The sequence below is a fragment of the Tympanuchus pallidicinctus genome, unplaced genomic scaffold, assembly GCF_026119805.1.
Source record: "Tympanuchus pallidicinctus isolate F22 unplaced genomic scaffold, pur_lepc_1.0 scaffold20, whole genome shotgun sequence".
Lineage (NCBI taxonomy): Eukaryota > Metazoa > Chordata > Aves > Galliformes > Phasianidae > Tympanuchus > Tympanuchus pallidicinctus.
In genome coordinates this window covers 13470316-13489421 of record NW_026294722.1, presented here as the reverse complement: position 1 = coordinate 13489421, position 19106 = coordinate 13470316, and the positions used below count along the sequence as shown (strand labels likewise).

The 19106-nt window shown below is 51.8% G+C and overlaps 1 long non-coding RNA gene across 1 annotated transcript; it reads left to right on the top strand.

Moving 5' to 3' along the window:
- The first annotated feature begins 102 nt into the window (after positions 1 to 102).
- On the top strand, positions 103 to 2042 carry LOC128080921 (uncharacterized). The gene is made up of 3 exons (XR_008206924.1): positions 103 to 661; positions 819 to 865; positions 1020 to 2042. It is a non-coding gene; the product is annotated as an uncharacterized LOC128080921 (long non-coding RNA).
- The last annotated feature ends 17064 nt before the right edge of the window (positions 2043 to 19106 follow it).

Sequence of the window (19106 nt, the reverse complement as noted above, 5' to 3'; positions counted from 1 at the left end):
GTGACGTCACAAAGCGGCCCGCCCGCCCCCGCCCGCCGGCCAATGGGAGGCGACGCCGCGGGAGGCGGGGCGGGGCGAGACGGCGCGGGGCTGCGGCGGAGCTCGGCCGGGGCTGCGGGACTCCCGCGTGCCCCTTGCGTGGCTGCTGGGACCGGCCGTGCCCGGGCCCCGTTAGGGGCGGGAGGGCCCCTGTGCCCCGGCCGGCAGAGCCCTGGGCGTCGGGTGGACATCGAGCCCTGCTCTTTCGCGCTCGGCACGGACCGAGGCGGGCGGATCCCGTGCAGAGTCCGTCACGTGGCGGCGGGAGGCAGGAAATGGTCCGTGAGCGGACGGAGCGTTACGGGCACGGTCATCAGCGGGGCGGCGTGTCTGCGTCACGGCCCGGGCTCGCGGCACAGCGGGTGGCGATTCCCCGCCGCCAGTTCACCGGGGGCGGAATTAAATGGAGACTTATTGGAACCTGCGCTTCTCCATTAAATAACGCCGTGCCGGCAGTCCCGCGGCCTTGGCGCAGCCTGCGCGCCGCCTACCAGGAGCGCTGCGCCTGCGGGAACGGCGGGGCTGGGAGCAGAGAGCGGGGTGCGGTGGCGCGGGGCCGCTCGGAGCTGCCGGAATGGTGGCACTGCGTTTGGGCCACTGCAGAAAATTACACGGCAGGCAGGTTGGCTTCACCGAGCTGCTTTTGAGATGCAGCGCCGAGAGCTCCTGGCAGAGAGCGCGGCCGGCGTGTAATGCCAGCGCTCCGCTTCGGCGCTGGCGCCAGCAGGCAGCACGGCGGTCGGGTAGGGCTCTCATTTCTCTTCCTTTGTTAAAAACAGAATGCTGGGTCCAGCCATCCAGAGCCCTTGAAGAGACGAGACGCTAGGTAATAATAGCATGGCAGAATCTTTGCAGAGCCCTCTCAGCACTGCCTGCAGCAGCGGGGCACAGGCAGGGCTGGCAGCCTGTGTGGGGTATCCACCTACCACCACCGTTTCCCACTAACCCATGTACATCTGAATGTTTCTTAACACCTCCAGGGACGGTGAGTCCACCGCCTCCCCAGGCAGTCCATTCCAGTGCGTGACCACTCTTGGAGACGGAATTTTTCCTAACATCAACCTGAACCCCCCTGGTGCAACTTGAGGCCGTTCCTTCCAGTCCTGTCACTATTATGAAGGAGCAGAGGATGAATCCCCTCCTCAATCCCCACCACAACCTCCCTTCAGGTAGCTGTAGAGAGCAATGAGGGGAGCCTGAACCTGCTCTTTTCTGGTCTGAACAATCCCAGCTCCCTCAGCCACTGACATCTGTGCCCCAGACCCCTCACAGCTTCTCTGCCCTTCTCTGAACACACTCAGTGTCTTTCCTGTAGTGAGGGGCCCAACACTGGTCACAGTACTTGAGGTGATCCAGCCCTGTCCCCTTCGGAGGTGCTCTGGGAGGTGCCCCCAGTAACCCACCCTGCAGGTGTTGGAGTGCCTGCCCTCCCGCAGCCCCTCCGGCTGCTGTTCTCATTCTGGTTTCTCCTGCTGCTGGCACCAGCTCACAGCCCACGGTGAGCATGGGGACACCCGCTCTGCCTGTTCTGGAGGTGGATAGATCCTTCTCTGGAGACACCTCCTTGGGACGGCCATGAACCCCCAGCGAGGGGCTGTGTGCCCACTGTGTGCTCACAGTGATTGCAGCCGTGGGACAACCACGACAGCCCCAAGGAGCAGCCCTGCACACTGCACCTGGGGATATGGGGAGGCTGCGCCCGGGGCACAGGCAGGCTTCAGCCCATGGCCTGGGATGGAGACAGTCTGGGGCGTTGGGAGCCTGCAGCCAAGGTCTGGGGCTGCTCCCAGCACAGCCCTCCAGCAGCAAAGGAGTTCACCTACAGCAAATAATGGAGAGCGCTAAGAAAATGCTGAACATCAGGTGGTGACCTAACTTGACATAAATCTGAGTGTTAGATTTACACTTCTCTGAAAAGAAAAGAATAATAAAAAAAGACTTTCTTTGCAAAAATGAACATGATAGAGGCATTCTCCATTCATTAAAACAAGCAAGCAAGCAAACAGACTTGCACTCTATTTCAAATTAGGGTAAATTGTCCCTAAATAACCATTTGTGCAAGAAAGTCACCAGCTGCCTGCCAGGCAAAGCCAAGCACCCTTTGAAGCAAGGACTGCAAAGCATGTGGACCTGGTGGGGCTGCCCGAGGCAGGTACACACAGCAGTGGGACACAGGGCTGCCTGCGGGGGGAGGTTTGGTTTTCTCTGCCCAGCCCCTGCAGGGCATCCTGCCAGCATCCCCACCTGACCCGGCCAGAGCGCTCTGACTCAGTGCCCCTGTGACTGACGTCTTGTTTTCTACCAGCTCCTGGGTTGGCTTGGGGACAGGAGGAAACGGGAGCCGCTGGGGTGTGCTCAGTCATCCTCCCCAGGGTGGTTTTGGGGTGCGTGCCTCAGCCAGGGGCTGCCTGTGAGGTCACGGTGTCTGATGGCCACATGTTCAGGGAAGGTGGCTTCATAACAGCAGTGGCCCAGTGAGAAAGCAAGCAGAATGTTCCCTCCAGCCTTGAAAAAATCATGTTGGGTGTCAGGAAGCGGTGGGAAAATTTGCCTCCCAACCTCCCTAATCTTTGATGGGGAGAAAACTGGGGAGACAAAGATGAGGGGAAGCTCTCAGGCTGCCCAGCTCTGTGTCACTCCACAGCACCAGAGGGGACGAAGGCCAGGCTGCCTGCAACCGGAGCTGTGCTCCTGACATTTCCCTGTCTGGAAGGCGACACTGGAGCTGCGAGCTGCTGTCCCCGTGGGAAACACAGCTGTGCCTGTCCCTGCAGCCTGGGCAGGCACCTAGGGCTCCCTGGGAGGTCAGAAGCCCCAGGAGCTGCTGTGCTCAGGGATGGCACTCTGTCCCGGTTCACCTGGGGTCTGGCCTTGCTCAGCCTGCAGGGCCTCCCCAGTGTCTACCCTGAGTGCTCCTCATCTGTGCCAGTGTCTGTCCTTGCAGTGACTTCACCTGCACTGACGTTATATCTTCAGCCTGTGATGTGGCAGCCTGCTGCTGTCTGTGACAACATGTATGGATTAGGGGCACAAAGGAGGCTGCCAGGGGGAACAGACACGGGGTGGTGCTTTCCATATGCTGCCATGAGCTGTGTTGGTGCAGAGATTCTACTTAGCAGTTTTTTATGCCCCTTATGATCAAGATGGCAAAGCCAGGTATAAAAAGTGGGAGAGGGATCTAGAGTGCTAACGGAGAGCCTGGGGCAGGCTCCTCTATTACAGTTTCCTCCTCACTGAGCCCCTTGGCTGTATGGTAGCGTGGAGGGAAGTCCATGGAGCCTCATGGCACAGCCAGCCACAGAGCTGTGTGGCACCAGGACAGGGGATCTCTGCCTGTTATTGGTAGAGGAATGGGGCGGCTCAGAGCCATGCTCCCGTTATCACCCAGCACTGAAACCCAAGAGAGCTCCCAGTATGGAAGGGCAGCTATAAATGTCCTGCCCCGAGCAGCTTCTGCTATATTGAGGGGAGGCAGGGAACACTAAAGTCTTCTCTTAATCCACAGTCTGGTTTTGTGCTGAGATGATGGGAACAGATCCCCGGGTGCCTCCTCAAGATTTTACATGTGCACATTGCTGCTCCCACCATCTTGTCCTCCCCATGCCCACCTCAGGGACCTGAAAAACAAGTTCCTGAACATCCTAAAGGCCTCCAAGTGATGAGTGAGGCTGTGACCTTGGCACCTGGCTGCAGAGAGCAGCAACGGTCACAGCAATTCTGGCAATGGGGCTGTGGAGTGGAGAGCGGGAGAGGTCCTGGGCAGTCTTTGCTATCCATGCACCATCCTGGGACCTCTGACACATACAAGAATCTTTAAACAAATGCATGCAGCCCTGAACACAGCAGGTTCCCTGGCTCACACAGCCCATGTGCTGGCTGCAGGCTGAGCACAGGCCACAGCAGGGCACAGCAGGGCACAGCAGGGCACAGCAGGGCACAGCCTCGAGAGCTCAGCCTGGCTCTGCCAGGTTCACCATCCTGGGGCTCAGCATTGAACCTGCAGTGCTCCCTGGGCCACATCCCTGCTTGTTGCTTGTGGGATCGCCGCCCTGTCCCAGCAATGCCGTATGGCTGCTCCTGCAGAGCCCTTGGAGAGGCCCAGCTTGGCCGCTGGATTCAATGGCCCAGAGGGTGACCCGGCATCTGTGCCCATCAGTTTGCATGTGAGGCAGTGGCCTGCCTCAGCACAGAGCTTCCACAGACACTGACCTTACAGAGCAGGAAGGTCCCTGCTCCCAGGCTCTCCTGCTGGGCCCTGGCAGGCACCCAGCCTTGCACTCCTTCCAGCACAGCTGCCACCAGGCCCAGCCATGACCACAACAGCACCGGGCCCAGAGCGGCCATCAGAGCCTCATTGCGGTGTCCATGGAGGAGAAGCTTCGTCTGAGAGCTTCGTCTGAGAGCTGCCCAAGCAGCAGAACCTCCACCCTTCTCCCACCATCCACATTGCCGCCGCTGCTGCTGCTAAGTCTCATTGGAAAAGCAGAGCTCTTTCATGTTGTTTTGGAAGAAAGGCTTTTGTGCCTCTTTTAGCAAGGAGAATTTCTCCCTCTCGGTTGTTGTAGTGCTGAATGACCATCACAGCCCAGCTGCGGTGCGTTGTGCTGCGGTGACAGCAGTGGGTCTGTCTGTCACTGGGTGCTGCAGAGCTGTCCCCATGTCCCACCTCAGCCCTGCAGAGCCCAGAGCCTGGACCTCAAACTCCTCCTGCAGGGCCCAAGGAGGAAGGAAAAAGGGCTTAAGACATTACTTTCTTTCTTTTTTGCAGTGCTAATAACCCAAAAAGCCCATTTGCCTTCTAGCACCTTTCTACACATCTGGGTGTTGGAGGATGCTGAAAACCGGGAGGCTTGGAACCTGTGATGCAGCCGGGCAAGAAGGGGCCTTAAGTCAGCACTCAGCCCCAAAATAGCACAAGAAGGTTATCTGGAAAATGCACTAAGTATAGACAAAGCAGCTCAGGCCCAGCGCAGCACAGACAGCCCGGCACGCGGCAGCCCCTCGCAGCCCATGCGCCCCACAGTGCTGCCCACACAGACCACAGCCCAGCTGGGCACCAGCATCCCGCAGCTCCACGTGTCTCCTATGTTCTCTGATTTCTGAATTACCAGGATTAAAATTAAAACCTCCTCCGAGGACGGGGATCGAGATAACAGCAGGAAATGTGTTGGATAGGACTAGGTCTTGGCACAGAGGGCAGAATTGTTCTAGGCAAACTCCCTGACAGAGGTCCAAAGCCCCCGAGGCCCGCACAGCAGCCCTGAAAGTCACAGCCAGGGCACGAGGTGCTCCGTCAGCGGGGGCCTGACCGTGCACTTGGTTTGTGGATTTGGGGTAAATTCCTCCCCAGGCATGTCTGACACAGCCGCACGGGGCTGCGGAGAGGCACCTGAGAGCGAGCACACCTCCTGCACCGCTGCTCCCCACCTCTTCCTCATTTCCAGCTATGGTTTCAGCCACAGAAGGAACGGGTTTTGTAAGGTCAGAAACACAAACACACTGCTGAGGTCAGCAGCCAGACCTTCCCTGACGTGCTGGGCCACAGCCCACCGGGCTGTCACTTCTCTCACGAAAGCTGTGTCACAGTGTTGTAGATAAGCACTCACAAACAGCACCCGGCCCTTCTGTCCTCACCTGTGCATGCATTGCCACAGCCCAGCACAGTCTCAAGCCCAAGGAGGGCCAGGGAGGCAAGGCCAGGAGGGAGCGGGGTGGGATGGGTGGCTGAACATGGGCTGGTGCCCTGTGAGCCCACCTTAACGGCAGGGCTGCCAGGGATCAGTCCATGCCAGCTGGGTGCAGCCATCATCCCCACACCATCATCCCCACATCTTGGCAACACTCTCCTGGGCAGCTCTTCTCTTGCAGGTGGGCTGTGCACAGGGCTTTCGTTACAGTGAACTCTTCCCCAGTCCCATCCAAAGTCAATGACACCATGGCACTCTGGCAAAGACAGTCCGTTTTGGAGAGCTCGTGCTATTCTGGCTGCAAACCTCTTCACCTCTGAACTTTCACACACTTAGATAAAAGGCTCTTACAAAACTGCTTCTCCTGCATTTTGCCTCCATCTGATTCTTTGTGTGTGTAACTCAGGTTGTTAAAAAAAAACAACACACTTTTTACTTCCTGCTCTTCTGCTGCCAAAGGCCACCGTGCAGGTGATGCAAGAGCTGTCTGTGATTGCAGCACAGCTGTGCCCCAGGCACCAAGAGTTGCACAAGGGACAATGATGAGCAGGTGCAAAACCAGCCCCAAATAGAACAGTCCTCCTCTTCCCCCCATCACCACCCCCCCCCCCCCCCACACACACACACATACAGCATAGGGTGGAAATAAGGTTTTTGGTTGTGATACAATGCTCTCGAGGCACCTGGTTCAGGCTCAGAAATGCTGCATTAAGACCAAGGCAGAATTCCAGCACTTGCACGTTCCATTTGGGGCGGGCATCAGCTGCACAGACCCAAGAAGTTGCCATTACAGAGGACAGCACCCATGTACATGACACGCTCATCTGTTGGAGGGGACCATCCTAACCAGTCCAGGAAAATGGAGGTGGTGTTCTCACCACAACCTCTCTCTGGCAATCCAAAGAAATAAAGCTGAATGAAGACAGCTAACCTGGCTGACAGCTCAGGGACAGAGGTCCCTCCTGAGAGCAGCGTGCCTGCGGTGGGCAGCAGTGGCTGTCAGCCCAGGTCCTGCTGGGTAGGCGCAGCAGGGGGACAGGGAGCCAGATTGGTTTGGGAGAAGGACAGCAGCTCCCTGAGCAGCAGGGAACGGCGCGGCCTCTGCGGGCACCTGGCAGGGCATGGAGCTCGTGGCTGTGCCGTTCACAGGAGAACACTTCCAGAGGTGTGCCAGAAATTCCCCATTCCCAGCTCTGCGGTGAGGTCGGAAGGGAGGGCACGAGGCCAGGGGAAGGATTTTGGAGTTTCCTCTCAGGTCTCCCCCAGGGTGCACAGAGCGACTCACGAACCATGGGACAGACGGGCACGGACTTCAAAGGGCCACGGGGGAGTGACTCTTCCTGCGAGCCAGTCAGTGGGTGCAGCGCCCGGCAGCGATGCGGTGCGCCGAGTCACGCAGCAGGAAGGCTGGGTGCGGGGCAGCGCTGGCCCCGAGGGCCCAGTGGGGAGGGACGGAAACCAGAGGTCACAGGGTCTGAGCCCCCCCTGCCTCCATCCCCGCTGCTTGGAGCGGCTCCCAGGGCCTCGTGCTGGCACCGTCCCACCCGGACCAACCTCTGTCCCCTCTTCTTCCCAACCATCCTACGGTGACAGGGAGCTGTGCCTCACCGTGCCGGTGCCATGGGAACGCCCCTGCAGCAACCTGCATCCGGGCAGCAGCGTCACCCTCAGCCCCAGGAGGGAGCCCGGCGCTGGGCGGCCCCAGGAGAGGGAGCCGAAGTCCTGCGCTCCGAGGACGCCCATCGCCCTGCTCCCTCCTGCCCAGGGGGAACGCAGTGCTTCGCGCACCGTTTGCTCAGGCAGGAGGAACGCCACCAGCCGCTTGTGTCCCCAGAGAGCAGAGAAATGGGGCTGATGGTGGGAACGGAGCACTGCGGACGACAAAGTACCCCAAAGGGCAGCAGTCTGCGCCCGGCTCTATCCGGCTCCGGGCAAGAACGAGGTGGCAGAGCAAAGTCCTTCCTCTTCCCAGTCAACCTGCTCCCTCGCGGTTTTCTGCAAACTATGGGCAGAAAACACCTTTTTCTTCAGTTCACTAACCTGCAAGAAGAAATGGGTATTTTAACCTGACCCTCGAGCCTGGGGAACTGCAGAAAGCACTGAGCCCAAAGATGTCTGGATTTGGGCACCCAAATCCCTTGCACCTGGCAGCCACCCACCCAGGGGGGAAGGGAGCAGGAGGCGGGGGTTTCTCAATGCGGTTCTCACAATAAAAGGGATGCAAATACAAAGCAATCGGATTTCGAAAGGTCCCACCTAAAACGTCTGCTAGAGAGACACAGGCACCTGTGCCCTCACCTGTGTCTGTCTTGGGCTTCAGAGTGAATGGTTTACTTCAATACAAGAAACAGCGTTCTGTGCCAGGAGGGTAATTAAGAGGAGCAGTTAATCTCCTCATACATATGCCAGGTTTGAACTGCTTAAAAGAAAGCAGGCAGAATTATTTTGGCACTGCCTGCCCTTCCAAAGAAAGGCTCAGTTGTCGCAGTGCTCCTTGCAAGTGTCTCATCTTTGGGATGCTTTGAAAGAGAACATTTGCTTCTCTCTCACGTCTGCTGGTATTGTAATATGAAAGAGATGCAAAGCGTGTTTTAGCCATAAAATAAGACATGTGAAGGGTTGTGACAGGTATATGGCCGTTGGGAATTTACAAGCACAGATGGAAGCAGATGCAGTGGAGTTTGTAGAGAGAGGAAATGCCTTTGGTGAAGTGGAAAGAACAGGCTTTGTGCACACACTGTGTGTTGGGTCTGAGAAGGAGGCACACATCTCTAAAGCTAAATAAGGATGCAGATCAAAATGACTCATGTTGAAAACAAGCTTTTAGACAGTCAGGCTGAGAAACCTCTGACTCCTGTCCTTGGTCTGGTGTCTCCTTTGCCACAGCAACGCTTGCCATGACCAAGAAGCGCCGGAGATTTGGGTTTGCTCTAAATCTCAATGCCCACTTTACCCACGTGCTGGCCACGATCCCTGCACTCACAGCTGAAACCCCAGATGCACCACAGCAGTGTCCTGAGCTGGCTGCCCCAGAAGGCAGCAGGAGGTGCACAGCTGTATGATGCAGTGCTGCTGTGCTGGTGCGGCAGTGCTTTGCACCTGCAGCTGCTTTACCATGTTCCTCTGGCTTCTGGCTGCAGGTCTGCACGAGACAACCCACAGCCAGGGTCACCTCTCCCCACTTCCATCCTTTCAGGGACTTCATACCAACTTCTGTAGATCAGCATCTTCCTGACCAGGGAGTGGGGACCCTAACCCTCCCCCCACCCCCCAAAGCCCTAAGGATTCCAGGATTAAATATTGTGTAAAATCTTTCAGATCTCCTGAATTATTCCGGGGCTCTTCCAGCTCTCCTTTATATCACAATAACATTGATTTCCTCTTTTAAGCTCTTAAAAAACACCTTTTTTTTCCCCATTTCTTGGGGAGGTTTCATTGCAAAACTGACCTCTCCATTTGAAAGTTTTGAATCAATCAATCAATCAAAATGTACTTTTGGGAAAGAAGAGGGAAGGAAAGAGGGTGAAGGAGAGTAGTTAGGCCCTGGAACGGGCTGCCCAGGGAGGTTGTGGATGCCCCGTCCTTGGACGTGTTCAAGGCCAGGTTGGACGGGGTCCTGGGCAACCTGATCTGAATGTGGATGTTTGGTGGCCCTGCTAGGCAGGGGGGTTGGAACTACATGATCCTTGAGGTCCCTTCCAACCCGGGTGATTCTGTGATTCTGTGATTTTCCAGCCCCAGCTGTGGTGGTCCCCTGAGCAGAGCAGCAGCTGTGAGGGGGCACTGGGGGAGTCTCGTGCAGGGCAGCAGGGGGCCTGGCTGGGATGGCCCAGCTTGTGTCCTCAGAATTAAGGGCCCAACACAACCATTTGTTGTGACAGGGCATGGAAGCCAACAATACTGTTGGATCAGGTCCCTGTTCTTGAAGGGAGTGAATCTAGAAGATCCACAGACAACTTGAGTCTGAAATACTGCAGATCTGGCTGTAACTTTGCTGCCCCATTAGAACTGCCTTTGGGCTTTTTGTTATATTAAAGCTACAGAGATGCAGAAATCGAAGCGCTGAACGCATTCAGCAGAGCAAAGACAAAGTGGTTATCCTCAGCAGGGAGAGAGCATACGCTTGCTGTGTTTGGACTACTGCCTCTGCACTGAGTGCTTCAGTCAATCTCAGCTCCGGGTTGCTATTACAGCAGTGATACACATTGTTCCGAATATAGCTTTGCCAGGGGAGGATCATTAAATCTTAGTTGCTTTTATTTTTGGCTGCAGTCTGAGAATTTGAAGAGCCCGAGCCTCTTCAGCTCGGCTTCTGTCAATAGCACTCTTAGAAGGAGCAGTCAGTGTGCTTCTGACCCTCCGAGTGCTGGGCAGGTGAGCTGGGCAGTAAGAGCTGGGCGGCTGGGGGCAGCACTTCTGCTGGACAGCTTCTCACTGGCTTTATTGATTCCCCAGTCAATGTCTCCATGCAAAGAAGGGGAGACAGAAATAAATAAATCCATTCATAGATGGGCTCCTCTGACCATGCTCCCCAGCGTGGACAGTGTGAACATCCTGGTAATGTGGTGCCTTGGCCCACTGAAATTCCTCTCTGGAAAAGTAATCTTTATTTTTTCTTTTTTTTTTTTTTTTTCTTTTTTTTTTCCCCCTTAACCACAAGAAACTGCTGTTCAGTATCAGCCCTGCTTTTCTAGGAGCCCTGGCTTGTCCTTGTTACTTTTCTTTAGACTTCAAGAGCAAGGAAAAAGCTAAATGAAGGATTTGAGAGATGCTATGTAAAATGGGCCCCCACCCAGCAAGGCCTTTACTAGTCAGGAAGACAGCAGAGCTGAGGTCTGTGGGCTCAAAACCTCTATGCTGAGTTTCTTTAAAAGAAAATGCTTAATTCTTGGGATTTGTGGCAAATGTAATTGTTTACAGTGCAGTCACTTGGAACTCACGCACCTCTGGAGCAGCAGTCATAGAGACTAGCTCAATGAAGCCCAGTGTATCCAAGGCTCAAGACCTCAGATGGCTCAGCTCCATCTGCTCTGGAGGATGTGACGTTGCTCCAGACACACAGCCTGGGAGCACAGCACTAGCTGCTCTGGACTCACTCCAGCGCATTTCTTTCTATACAGCTCACATGTTGACCCCTGCCTCTTTGTCAGGACATGGCTGAAATACACACATCTCAGGCAGCTTGCCATGAAAACACGTCTCAAGAAAGGCTGAGCTCCAGTGTCTCTGCAAGAGCCTCCAGCCTCATCAGACAGTTGCAGGCAGCCTATGGCAGCAAACAACCAAATTTTAAACACTTTATATTCCTTTTCCCAACACTTAACAAATTCCTTCTGGATGGACTGTTCCCAAAGCTGAAATGAGACAGAACAACTAGGAGGAATTATGCAAACCTTGCTGGCAGTAGCAAGCACCCACTCTACCTTGATTCCACACTGCAGTGAGAGTGTTTGGGCTCCAACCTCCTGCTGCGGTCAGGACAGGTGAACTGCACCTACATCAGTGGCCCCATCTGAGAGCTGAAAGCATGCTGCATCTGCTGGTGACACGGCCTGGGAACGATCAAGTGAGAGCAGAAGAGAAACAAAGGGAAGAGAGGAGGGAGCAGCCTGTGCAAGGGCTGGTTGGCAGAGGGTCTTGGTAAGGGACAGATCCCTTCTTGATTCTTTCCCATCTGACTGTGTGTCAGGTCGCAGGTGGGGTACGTTTGGTTGTGCCTAGCAGTGCTATCAGGACAAGCTGACAATCTCTCATGTGCACAACACTTTCTCTGAGTTCCCTCATCTGCCTGTTTCCATTCCAGTTGTCCAGTGAACAAGGCAAAGGACAAAACTTATCTAGTTTTAACAACTGCTTTTCCATTCCTTAAATCCTGTTGGCTCCGATTCTTCCATTGACTTCCCCACAAATGAAGAAAATCACATTGATTTTCAAATATCTGTTGTCAGTCTGGCACTACAGGCATCCTACACATTATCTCCTCTCCTTGCTTTTGCTTTTCCTTTTCTTCAGTCCACACACACTTCCATGACCGTGGGTCTCTGCACACAGCTCTGGGCCATGACAAGCACAGTACATGTTAGAGATCATAGCACAGACTGTCACAAACCATGTGTGTAGCTCTTATGTTACAAACCATAAATGTGCTGTCAGAGGCAGCTACAGACCATTCTGAAGTCCCCGCAGTGAACAATCCTGTGGGCAAGTAAAGCACTGCCAGAATGCTGGCATGGAAGTGCTCTGAGCTGTTACACCGGTGACCTATGAGTTCATCATACCTGAAGTGCTTCTGAGTGTACCACAATTGACCAAAAATAGCCACTGGTCCATGAGACCAGGGGTGAGCTGGCTGCTCCACCTCCTGCCTATTTCTGCTCAAGTCATTCCTCATCGACCAGGGTAAGAAGGGAATCCAGCAGCCAAACCCACAGACCTCCACCTATCTGATACAACAATCTCTGCAGCCCAGCAAGGAATTTCAGCCAGAAGAAGGGTGTCATTGTTGGGAGCCCATTACACACCTGGGTGGTGCAGCCCTGAATAGGCTGAGTAGAAAGATGGCAAAGCCCACATCAGCCCAGGAAACAGCCTGCTGCTGTCAGGGCGAGTAGTTGTTCATGCTTTGTTTAAACAGTGCCCCAAACTGAGCAGCGTTTCCTTGTCAGGCCCTTTAGATTCACCTTGCCTAACTCTAGCTGTCTGAAAGTTTGGTTCCCATAATTAACATGGCCCTTTCCTGCCCAGGAGAGATGCCTAAAGCAAGTTTTTGGCTCTCTGGACAAGCTCACCTCTCCATAGCATCAATAACAAACTTCTGTCAGAAGATGAGCTGGCTTAAGTTTTCTGGCAGGATTTGCAGCTTTCCTCTATTGGTTATTTTTTTTAGATCTCACTCTGGAAAATGTTCAGTGTGGTACCAGAAATACAATCTTTCTGGGAAATGAGGAAATCTGATCTTCACCTTACAAAAAAGAGATTTGTCTTCTATATACAGGAAGTTCCTGGCATAGGAAACCACTTGGGGAAATCTGAAGCGTAATTTGTTCATTTTTCTCTCTGAAGCCAAAGAAGAGCTGCACAGTCAGAGTCCACCTTTTACACAGACATCTTCTTGCCTCTAAGAGAGACAGGACCATGCTGCCTTCTGCTAGTCAGAAGGACTGCAATATACCCATGCTGCTGCTATTTCAGCTTGCTGGGAAAATCTGCTCTTTTCCGAGATAGCGAACCAACGAAGCAAGCGCCTTTCTCTGAGTGATTCATAAAAACCAAAACACTCTTCACTTTTACAGCATTTTTTTATCCAGAGTCTAAAGAGCAGATATAAAGAGAACTCGTGTAGCCTGCATAAATAAAATGAATTCGGACTGGGAGGTGGCAAAAGCAAAAGCTGGCAGGTGTTTTGACCATCATGCCTCGATATTCAACAGGAGACAACTTGGAAAAGGACAAAACAACTGAGGTTCTACTGATAAAAAATCCTGGTATTTATGATAGCGGACATTGGAGCAGGCTTCATAGGAAAGCCCAAAGCACCAGGGTACAACTCTTGCTCTGTAAGGTCTTCGGCAACAACAACAGAAGAGAACACAGTGTAGTGTTGGAGTGCTTGACTGTAACTAAACGAAACCTTACAGCATGGGTAAATAAAAAGTGGGCAGAAAGTGGCTCTGGGAACGGAGATGTGCTGAATAGATCCCACAGGAACAGGAAGCATCCCCGAAGGGTGAACACCACTGCACACAGCTGTGATGAGAGCTCAGTCAGAACTGTACGTTTACTTGTGGTGACCCAAGTAGGAAGAGATCGACTCAGACAGGGAGAGCTGCAAGGAAGGGCCATAGGTTGCCTCAGCAATCATAAGGCCTGTTTTATACAGTGAAGCTAGAAAAGGAGTGGCTTGTTTACCCAGCAGAATGTCAGCACTGCATAATGCCAGAGGGGCACAGAAGTGCCCAAACCAGCAACTGTGTGCATGACCAAAGATGAATCACCCCTGAATTGGCTCAATCTTCAGCAGAGTGTTTTGTGAAAGTCCTCCTGTTGTTATCAGCTGAGTATCACTGGGGGTGTCCCATGTAGGCAAAGCAACCGATGAAGAGAAGGAAGTTTCCAACAGCAGCTCTCAAGTTGGCTCCATCTGGACCCGTGCTTTGGCAACAAAAGCTGGAGCCTCTGGGTAGGCAGAGGGAGGAAGTCCCCCTCACCGCTTTGGGTCTCTTTCCCATCATCCAACTTTGTGCTTTTCATAAAGTCAGAGGAACACCAAGACTTTTAGAGGTCTCCTCCTCTGTATCATTTGGCTGAAAGTAGATGACAAAGTTTCTGCTAGACAAAAGGCAGCAGACACAGCGTGCTATGCTTCACACAACTCCTTCATGTCCCCAGTCTCATCCCCAAATTAGTGTCAATCTGCAGATTCCACGACTCTGGCACTTAACACATGCATGTTTGTTTTAGGCATCTGATGCTTTTATGAGGCATGTGAGTTTAGCTTACGAACTTCACTCTGCTGCTAACCCCAGATTTCCTACTGGAGAAACATTGGAGCAAACCCACGCTCCAGATAAAATTGCTGTATTTGTCACAGATTACTCTTTTGATGTTGTTTTTTTTTTTGTTTGTTTGTTTGCTTGCTTGCTTGCTTTTGCACTCCAATTAAACACAGAGCAACTGCAGTGGAATGATTTTACAAATGATTCATGGTGCCATCTAAGGTTATCTGAATTTCCCCAGGGCTCCCATTTCCCAGATGGTGCTGGAAAGCGGATGGCATGGATCTGATCAGCAAAACCAGCATTGGAGAGCAGGGCAGCTTTAACCACACAGCTGCACTCCAATTATTCAATAAAGTAGTGCTCTCAGGCAACTGCCGTCTATTACAGAACGGCCACTTGGAGAGCAGTCAGTGTTGACAAAAAAGCATTTCTCATCAGAAAGCTGAAGACAGCATTAACAGCTACAGAGAAAAAGTGTCAGTATTTCTGTCTTCTTATTTACAGATGTCTGCTCAATTTAAATTGAACAAGTCCGCTCTGACTGATCAGAGGAGGCGCAGAGCCCAGCAGTCAGTCCTGTGGCCCATGGTCATCTAGTGTCTGTGCTAATAGGAAATCAGTTTTACCATCTCAATAGAACTGTGATGTTTTCAGGCCAGTGGCCTGAAGAGCAGAAGAGGTCCTGCCTGATAGGCTGATTAGTTCTAAAGTCTCCGGTACTCTTTGAGAAGGAGACCTGTTGTCCTGTGGCAGCAGACAGGGCCATACTTGAGCAGCCTCCTGGAAAGGCAGCAGCAGATTGATATTCTGCCTCACCCCAGGGCAGGGGGTGAAGTGCAGCAAGAAATACTCCTCGGGCCATCTGATGCCTTTTCTGTAGTATGAAGGCAATAAGCTCGTTCTAAATACTGGAAAAACTTGGAGCCATCATCTTGATCCAAAAAGTGTGTGATTTACCATCTAAATCCACAGATCACGGGGACGGCGTACTGGGGCTTTCAGGGACTCTGTCCTTGAGGCATTTAGCCTTCATTCCACCGTCTGGTGCAGAAGTTGCATGGATGCAATGCAAACATTGTGGCTTGGACACTAACAAGCTCTTCCAAGTGGCAACCTCAGTAGTGTCAGTAAATCTTTACATTTCTTAGATGAAAATAATGATATATTGTGATATGAAGCGTATGCTTTCATTCTAGGCCTCAATTTTTTAAGACATGAACAGGTCTTCCTTCCTTCTTTCACCACTCTGGACCAAGGGTTGTAGAACCTGCTTTGTGAGAGTTTGTGTGAAGGGGAAGCAGAGGTAGCTATGGATGTAGACAGAGAAACAGTCGTCATGCAGGCTGAGGAAAGTAAAGCATGTACAGAGAAAGCAGTATACTAAAATCTGTCTGGAAGTCGTAACTGATGGTCAGCAGAAACCACAAACACCCACTGCCATCACGAACACAAGGAGGGCAGTGCAATGTCCTGCAGCATAGCTGGCTGAGCTCAGTGCACGGCCACCACCACAATGCTGAGCGTGGCACTGCTCTGAGGAAAGGCTGAGGCACCAGACATGTTCCCAACGGGAGGGGAGACGGCATTGCAGCAGCACAGCAACCATTTGGAGGCAACTGTGGAGGAGATGGTGCTTGGCTCCTCCCAAGCACGTGATGGGGAACGGCACAGAGCACAGGGTGGGAAGTGGAACACCGGCGCCACGTGCCAGGAGCAGCCTTTCCCCACGAGGCACAGGGCACGCTCCATGCCAGAGGCTCCGTGAGAAACACTTGTGCCCAATAATCCAGCTCAGGTGGAATTTGCTACAAATCACATTTTATTTTACACTTTTGCAACAGAAGGTGACCTATAGGGCAGGCACAATTGGCCAGAAAGACACAACAGCTTCTATTTCCTACTGCCCAAGCACAAGTTCTCGTTTCCTCACTGGCTGAGCACTCCAGGGCTTTCAGCCTAAGCCACACTTCTGATTTTCTTATTACATGTCCTGCCCCTGTTTACTGCTTGGTTACCTCCTCCCTGTTCCCCCCCTATTTGTGTTCAGCTTTTCCCTGTTACGGTATGCTGAGATAACCTCCTCATAGTTAACCCTGCCCTCTGCCTACCATTCATCCTGCATAACAAATCTGCTCCAGTACATTGCCTGATGTTACTCAAGAAAGCAGACCTTGTATTCTTTAAGCTCAGCCACAAGCAGGAACTTGTCAGTATTACGAGTCCTTAGACACATCTCTTTGGTTGCACAAGCTTCGTTCCGCTGTCTTTCCGAAAAAACATTTCCTTTCCCACAGTTGCCCTTCTTTCTATTTACACAATTATTGATTTTTGCAAAATTCAGTATAGTCCTGTATGTAGCTACTGGTATCAATAGCATTATTTCACATCTCTCTTCTGAAGCCATGTCGTCCTGATCACCATCTCCTACTCTTTCCCTTAAAGACAGCACTTTGTCTGAATACAGTGATAGCCCTACAGCATCTACTTAGATAGGGTGGTTATGATTAGACACTGGACCAATCCTCTAACACAGGATAATACAGCATCTGACTGCTGTCAGAACTCCTGCTACCACAATTAAAGATGTAAGTATGGATACCACCACTCCTTTCCATTTACTGAACCAAGATTTCAACACCTCGTAAGTGAAGTGTCTACCCCTGAGTCCTCTGCATCAGCCAGTGAGTCCTTGCAGTGGTTATGGAGCAATTCAGGGCTGTGCTGTTGGGAATGAAGCAGTGGTTGCCATCATTACGCATGCTCGCCCCTTTTCAGCCAGTATAAGGTCTAATGCTATCCTATTTTCCCATGCCATCCTACCAGTGGCACCTCATTGTTCTGCAATCCCTTCTATAGCATCCCTTGTATGAACCTCCGCTGACTGTGGTAAATAGAATTGATCCAATCTACGTTCTTATTAATAGTTATCCATCAAAATAGTGAAGACTCAGACCTGGCCGCAGTCTGGTTCCTTACTTTATGTTCATCAGGGATTCCTTCAGGTGCCCCAATAGAATTTATCCTTCTGTCAGATGATATTCCTAAACTTCCCCTATTTCTCACAGGAGTACAGGGGCTTTCTCTTTCAAATGGTATAATCATATGGATGGTATATTTTACTCATTCTACCCAGACATTAGGGTCACCATACCCAGTTTTTACCTGGAACATCTGTCAGAGATCTTTTATTTCCTTAACAGTTACAATGGAGTTATTGAGATGACTTCTCTCCCTATCTACAGGGTCTTTCTTCTCCAATGTAATCTTAGTCATGTTGGGTTGTGGTTCCTTTACTGCTGCCCTAAATCTTGCCTCTAGGTCCTTCCCTGTTACATCTGCTCCCAAACCATAAGTGTGGCCGACAAATTGTCAGCCTTTCTAATCATTATCCTTAATGGATTACACTGCAGCGGCTGCAATTTGGCTGAACAGTCCCTTTAAATATGCTGACTTGATTTTTGAAAGCTCCAATAGAGTTGGATGAACTTGGTGAGTAAATCCATCCGTTATAGGTGGTCGTCCACCACATTACTCCATCCGGGACATGGTGGTCCCCTATATACCTGCTCCAGATCTCAGGGCAGAGGTATTTATTCTCATTAGTTAGCTGTCACTGAGCCTCCAGGTCTCCTCAGGCAAACACCTGACAAGTGTCAAACTGAATATTCTGGGGTACCTCGGTCTTGGTTACATTCACCAATGATTTCACAGGGTATCTTGATCATCCTCCTCCCACCTGTGCCCTCGATTTCTCTGAGACTGGTCAACACCACCACTGATACCACGATTTGGCCCCTTTCTAACATGTTACCAGTGGCTGGGGTTAGGAGACAGACAAGGGCATTTTTCTTACAAAGATTCGTAGGGGACCATCAGTGGTTTGAACATGCCAGTCCTCACAGTCTGAGGGTGGGTCAGTTGGCTGTTTAACTCGTGTATAACGAGTCCATCCTTTTCCAGTGGTTCAAACAGCAGTCTCTGTGATCGGCAGAACTTGGAAGAGTCCACTCCACTCAGGTTGGAGCTTGGCTTCTCTCCAAGTCTGGATCAATACTGAGTCTTTGGACTGAAACCTGTGAACAACAGACTCTAGTGGTGGGGTTTGAGCCAATAGGCCGTGGTTCCTGAGGAGGGATAAAGAGGAAGACAGCCAGGTGGGAGTATACACAAAGAGCATTTCATATGGTGAGACTCCCACATCTTTCCATGCAGCCGTTCTGATTCTCAGCAGCTCTAAGGGCAAGCATTTAGTAGCTTTTAACATGGTAGCACAGTTTCTAACACTAGTTTAGATAATTGTTACTTTAGGATCTGATTCATTCTTTCTACTTTCTCAGATAACGATGGGTGCCAGGGCGTACGGAATTTGCAAGATATGCCTAATTCTGTCATTAAATTCTGTAAAACTCCAGAAGTAAAGTGACTTTCCCAGTCAGAATCTTGGTTCTCAACAATCCCATATCTGGGAATTATCTGTTCCAAAACTATTTTAGCCACTACTGTGGCTTTAGTGGAGTTGAAAGGAAAAGCTTCTACCCAACCTGTTAGGTGGTCCACCGTGACTCTTCCCACCATGGGGAACTGGGTGAAGTCAACCTGAACACTTTGGAATGGTCTTAGCCCTGGGTTTCACCTACCCAGGGGTTGGTTCCAGAGGGCTTTCTTAAGAACCTTCTTACAAATCACACACCTGTCACAGACTTGTTTGACTACTGTAAAAATTTCTATACACCCATACTTTCGCAATACGGCATCACACATCATCCGAACGCCCCTATGACTTCCTGGATGTAAGATGGCTACAATTTCCCTCATCACTTGTTTATTCAACATCTCTCTTCCATCAGGGACTATCCACCTTTCTTCAGACTCCTTTGCTCCC